Genomic DNA, 7,205 nt, shown 5'->3' on the forward strand with positions numbered 1-7,205 from the left:
AGCTGATATTTTACAACACATTTTATTAAAATGAACTTGTTTTCTAATGTGGGATTTACCCACCTGATTTACTCTTTAATCTGCACCTGAGTGGGTCTGAATGATTTTCGGTTCATCTGAGGATGAAAAATCACCACAATCAGGAAGTGATTTGAATCAGGCAAAACTCCTACAAGAAGCTAATTCTCTTCAACAAAAATACTTTGTTTTCTGTCATTTTGAACATGAAAACCATGAAGGTGTCAATGAATAATTATATTTTAGTCTCAATAGAAAGATAATAAATGTTTTTGGCCTACATGTAATGAGCATACCATGAAGACCATTAATGGGAGGGTCTGGTTTGTGGAAAATCATGATTTTGTTCTGAAATTTGATTGTAAAGCACCCTGATGGTCTGCACTGACTGTCAGTTTTACATACTTATTACATTAAGTTGATTTTCCCTGTTTTGTTTTTCTATTTTAGTTCTAATAGTCTCTCCTGTTTCACGAGGACAGACGCCAACGGTTCCTCCTGGCACTGAAGGTAACAGCCAAACTAACTGGAGTAGTTCCTGTTGAAGCTATGAAAGGGCTTGCCACATGGTGCCATCTAATTTAAATAAAGATTTGCATTTACTATTCGTTGGAGATCACTGTGATCTACTACCATCCCGAATTTCAGTGAAACATCCCTGAAAATGGCTTAGTTACGGCCAATTTTGCATTTTACCTATGGCGGCCAGCTTGGATTTTTAGTTAGCTTTCAGAATTTGTCAAAGTTTGTTCTTGGCTACGACTATACCAGTTTTCAGCATGGTAAGTCATAAAATGTCTTAATCAGAGCCTTTGTTTGTTTTAATTAGCATTAGCGGCTTGCTTAAACTTGTGATTAGCATGTGATTAGCTATAACCCACCAAGTTTCAGCCTTGAATGTGCTCTCTGCTCTCTTATACATCTGATGTGGCGAGCCCTTGTTCGGAGGTAAACAGTGAAACGTTTTGGTCATTTTTGAAACCAAATGTAAGTAAAACTTTAGCTCCTTTATGGTCAGTTTGAGCCTGAACAGGACCAGAATTTACAAATAATCAATAAAATACCATTAGGCATCATTAAAACAACTGGAAACTGACCTTAAACTCATGATTTTTTACAATGTTTAAAAATAAAGGTGCACTGAAAAAAATGATTTTTGCGTGTAGTAACATTTATTGAATTATTCTTTTAAATTTTACATAAGATAGAATTTCTAAACTACTAGAATTTGCTAAATAAACAATATGCATCATATTATATATCAATTTTACTGTACAAAAGAAATAAATGCTAGTATTATTTAACCAGTAATATTTAAGTGTTTTTTCTGGACAGCACATAAACATGAATATATTAAGTATCTTCTACTCTTCTGGACTAAAACTGAGGGTGCATGCACACACAAAGGCTGCTGCTCCTCCTGCTTCACTTTTCAAGGAGAGGACAAGACATGATGGAAATAAAACATAAGTTGTCTGGTTTCTTTTGCTTGAATACATTTGATGACATAATGTAGGTGATATTTAGTTGTCAGGGAACAGGGAATGCATATTGTAGCATTCTGCTGTGTTTGGCTGTTTGTCATGTGACTGCAGTGGAGGATTGTGGGTAGGATTCATGTTTGTTGTTGTTAAATCATTTTAGGGAATAGGTTAATGTTGTTCTTTCAGCAATTAGTCTGTTGTGTTGCTCTAATTTGTGTGTTCATTATTTGTTAACTTGTGTTAAAGCGTTCAGCAGAAGTAACCATAAGTGAGAGTGGTAGGCCTAGTCATTAATAAGACCTGTGAGTTTCACTTTGTCTGTGTTGTTCATGAAGAAGAATCCAATAAAGGTTCTTCAAAACTGCCACCTGGTGGTGAAGTCTTGAACTACAACAAGAGCTACACCTCTCTCTGTAGCTGTGAGGTGTCATGTTACAATATTGTGCTTGACGCATGTGCACTGTTATAAAGAACTTGTAAGATGAACTAGAAAAAAATCCTGTAACAATTTGCACTAATGTTTAAGTAAATTTAAATTCATTAAAATTTTTTAAATGAAATTCATGTAATATTTACTCATCATTATCTAGTAAAAGTAATTAAGAATATTTAAAGATTCGTGAATAAATTAGGTAAATTTTACTTAATTTGATCAAGTATATGTTATAAGATTTAATTGAGCAAATTAAGTCAAATTTACCTGATTTATTCACAAATCTTTAACTATATTCTTAATAACTTTTAKTAGATAATGATGAATAAACATTACACAAATTTGTAGCATTTAAATTTACTTAACAAACGTTAGTGCAAATTAGTTACAGGATTTTTTCAAGTACATCTTACAAGTTATTTTTTTCAGTGTACTCGTGCTGACTTTTCATGTCCTGTACGAGTCTAGACCCATTTAAAATAGGTTTATTTGGAATTACTTTGTCTATTAGTGTAATCTGTTCCACCTGCATCGTGTTGTAGCATTTTATTTCGATTATGTCACTGTATCCTAAACTACCAGCTCTTGATCACTTCCTGTTTGTGTTTAAGCCACAGATAGTCCTACTCCTCCTGCTCTCCAAGGACAAAATGAAGCAGCGACTTTTAATCATACCAGCGAAACAGGTAACAACAAAATCAACTAAAAGCTTTTTTTTTTCTACTGCATTAAAGGCTGGGTTAAAGTTGTCGGGTCATAGTTTGGGTTGATCAGATCTTTAAAATGTTAAAACTTTGTTAAACATTTGAAGCAGTGGTTGAGTTGGAGATGAAACATGTTAGTTCTTCACAGTCCAACATTTCCATCGACTCCGACCAAGAAGAAAGTTTTCACATTAATTGATGCTAGCCAGATGTTGCTAACAGCTACTTAACCCGAGATGCAATTATTTAATAATGCAGATTTGGGTTGTTTAACTCATTTTTTTTTTTTGTAATTTTAACCAAATGTTTGGGGTTAGGAAATTTAACCCAGTGTGCTGAGTCACTGCTGAGTTAACCCAGAGTTGGCTCGGTTTAAATTTGACCCAGAGCTGGGTTACAAGTTAGCAGAGTTTTAAAGTAACTAAGTATAAATACTTTGTTACTCTACTTAAGGAGATATTTTGGTATCTGTACTTTACTTGAGTAATTATTTTTCAGCGTACTTTTTACTTCTACTCCTTACATTTTCACACAATTATCTGTACTTTATACTCACTACATTTTTTACAAGGGTAAGAAGTAGAAAAACATTACTCCTATTTCATTTAGGTTTGTTTAAAAAATACTATCATGAAAAATTGTGGCTCCTAGATATAGTGAGTTTAGTTGTGGTTGGATGAGATGTATAAATATATACCATTCTGATACTGTATTTAGTTTGTATACAAGTAATCAAAGCTAGAAAAAATAATTTTTTAAGAGGTCACCTCCCAATAAACGTATTTTGGAAAATCTAACCATTCATTTTTACTCAATACTTTTACTTTTATTACCTAAGTACATTTTATGTCAGAAATTAACTTTTGATACTTAAGTACAAAATAAATCAGATACTTTTACTCAAGTAATATTCTTAGAGGAGACTTGAACTTTTACCAAAGTAATTTTATGATAAGATATTTGTACTTTTACTCAAGTATCACTTTCAGGTACTTTATACAACACTGCAAGTTGGACTGTTTTAAAGCCAACAGTGCAGCACTTCTGTTCATTGTTAAAATGTATTTCCTGTTTAGGAAACAACTGGTTGATTTGATTTATTGTCTTTATGTCAAACACAGGAACCCTTCTTCCTTCAGCGAACCAGACCCTGAATGGAAATGAAACCAGACTGATACAACCAGAGGTCACATCGTTAACACCAACCTTCTCAACAACCCTAGAAGTAACAACGGTAACACAGCCTGATTTATGTTATCTTATGTTTGTAGTTCCAACCAACAGCAGGTCTTAGTCCTCTCAACACAAATCACAATAACTAGTGGAAATTAAAAATTTAACTTTACTTGAAGGAATGCATCACCTGCCTAGTTTCTGGCCATAAAAGCAGCTAAAACTCAGTCAGTTTGACAAATATTGAGCTGTTTATAGCAGGATTGGACGGCACTGGGTCTAAAGTTTTGGCATCCAAGCTGATTTAAGGAAACTTTGGTAAACATTTTTATTCTTGTTAATTTGAAATGTTTGACTTTGGGTTCAGTTCAGGTGTAGTGGGCTTATTATTCTGATCTTGGTCCAACAGTTTGTGCACAAAAACCCCATCCTTAACTCGACTATATGCAGATGACACCTAGATGTTTACGTCACACATGTATACAAAGTTTCATGTTGTATCTTTTCTCTGCTAATAGAGAGGAAACGAAGCTACTTGTTTCTTATATTCAGTCGCATCTTTATTTCATCAAAGTTTAACATAAACAACAGATAAGTGAGATAAACCACTACTTCTGCTTTTAATAAACATCATCGAACCAGGAAATGAAAGCTTTCAGGTCAAACGGCAGCCCACCACGAAGAAAACACTTTTAAACCACGAACCTGAAGCAGAGCAACAGAAAAGCTTCATGTTTTCTCTCTTCACCAGCCTAAAGACAACGAAACATCGACAAAGGAGGACACTTCATCGAAAGCAGGTACTTCATGCAAGCAGCACGCTCACAGCTCGCTTTGTCTTCCTGTGCGACAACAAACCACACAAACTCTCCCATGATGCTCGTGTTCTCTGTTAGCACTGCTAGCTAACAGCCACAAGAACACGTCTGAGAAAACTCACTTTACTGATGTTGGCTTTGTTGTCAGTGAACTGAACATTTTCTTTGGTTCGGTTATTAAATACCGAAACAAACAAAAAAAATTTCTTCCTGAAAAAAATTTTTTTAAAACTTATTTTACTAAAGTTTACATTGTGAGCAAAATCCACAAAAGATTTGCTTTCAAAAGTTTTCCAGGAATGAACAAACATTTAGTTTTTAAAAACAAAAACTTGGTGCATACCCTTAACAAAAAGAATATATGCAAGTATCCTTTAAGTATAATAATTTTAAACTAAAAATAAAGAGTACACTTTCAGTTTACTTTTTATGTACTTATCTGAGATATACTTAACCAAGTATATCTTACACTATATTTGGCTTGTACTAAAACTACAAAAAGTTTAAGTATACTTAGTCAATACTAATGTTTAAAATTTTTGGCCAAGTAGTACACTGATAGTATATTTTCACACAGGCTGTCTTATTTGTAATATATTTCAAAATTAAACTAAAAGTATACTTAGAAGATTACTTTCAGAATACTTATGAGTATACTTTCATAAACCTATTGTGTGCCAATTTAGTCCTTGAAGTATACGTGTTTGAAAATCGCTAGTATACCAGTGTACCTGATAAATAAAAGTACACTTAGGAAATACACTTTTACATACTTTAGTATACTTAATGACATGTACTTGAAGTATACTTCTCTTTGGTTATATTACAAAGTCAAAAATACATAAAAGTGTACTTAAAGTGTACTTTTTATAAACTTGTAAAAATTCCCAATTTAGTATGAACACGTTTTTAAAACAGTATTCTTTCTAGTACACTACAAGTATATGGTGCCTAGTATACTTGGATATACTTAGACTTATACTCAAGTATACTTATAAAACTGAACTTCAAATTTACTACTTTTTGCTAAGGGCAAGTTTGAATTTATTAGCCTACAGATGCTCTAAAATAGACTCAAAATCCAGGCTAAAATATATCCGTCCCACTAATATTTAATGTGATGATCTTTAAAGGTTTTATTTTTCTGGTGTGATTCTTGAACACTTTCAGAAACTCATCAGAGCCACATATTTACAGCATCATGCTGCTAAATGCAGTCAAAGCTCCATGAAGCTGCTCTGAAAATATTCTGTCGGTGGATAAAAACTGTTCAGAACAAGATTTATTTAAGGAAATGTCTGGAAATCAACAATAACTTTTATTAATAGTGATGCATTATTAGTTTTGGGTGGAAAAAAAATCAGAAAATAAAAAACTACATTTGGGTGTACTCTAGCGACACCTGGTGGCTGAAGAAATTATAATCTAAGAATTATGGGAGAAGTCTGGTTTTGTTTTTAAGAACTGCTTTAAAACATTTAACAATCTGTTTTTGTTTGTTTGTTTGTTTGTTTGTTTGTTTATTCAGGCTACGTGGTCCTGGTGCTCATCATCATCGTCATCATTATTCTGTGCATCATCCTTTACATGCTCAGGAGGGCGTCCAGAGTAAGAACATAAAATAATCTGCACACATCTGTCAGAATCTACACTCATGAAAGGATTATCCAAGTTATCTGGTTGACATAACTTGGTTAAGTAAATTCAACAAATCATTTTTCTGAGTGTAGACAGAAAGTTGAGGCATGGGGCCATGTTTTGGGATCACTAAACACTACCTTTACCAAAAAGTAGTATATGCAAGTATCCTTTAAGTATACTATTTAAAAAAATAGAGAGTATACTTCCAGTTTACTTTTTAGGTGTTTAGCTGATATATATACCAAGTTTATTTTACACAATACTTGGCTTATACTAAAAATATACTAGGCCTAAATCTAAATATACTCATCTAATGCTTAAAACTTTTGATCAAAATAAACTTTAGTAGTACACTAAAAGTAATATTTCACACAGACTGGTTTATATTATTTATATGTTTATATTTGCTTTTATTTTTGGGGTCAGAAGTTAAAATGTCTTTTTTTTTGTTTTCCAGACATACTCGTTTGATCTCCACACCCCCGGACCCTCCCGCCATCAAGACGAGCCCACTGGAACCTTTGGACAGGTCTACGTGGATGATCTGAGTCAGTTCCTGCATAATTTTAAGATAAGATTAGATGAGATGAGATGAGATGAGATGAGATGAGATAAGATAAAGATGAGATGAGATGAGATGAGATGAGATAAGATAACATAACATAACATAACATAAGATAAGATAAGATAAGATAAGATAAGATGAGATGAGATGAGATGAGATAACATAAGATAAGATGAGATGAGATGAGATGAGATGAGATGAGATGAGATAACATAAGATAAGATAAGATGAGATGAGATGAGATGAGATAACATAAGATAAGATGAGATGAGATGAGATGAGATGAGATGAGATGAGATAACATAAGATAAGATAAGATGAGATGAGATGAGATGAGATAACATAAGATAAGATGAGATGAGATGAGAT

Source organism: Austrofundulus limnaeus, unplaced genomic scaffold, assembly GCF_001266775.1.
Source record: "Austrofundulus limnaeus strain Quisiro unplaced genomic scaffold, Austrofundulus_limnaeus-1.0 Scaffold799, whole genome shotgun sequence".
Lineage (NCBI taxonomy): Eukaryota > Metazoa > Chordata > Actinopteri > Cyprinodontiformes > Rivulidae > Austrofundulus > Austrofundulus limnaeus.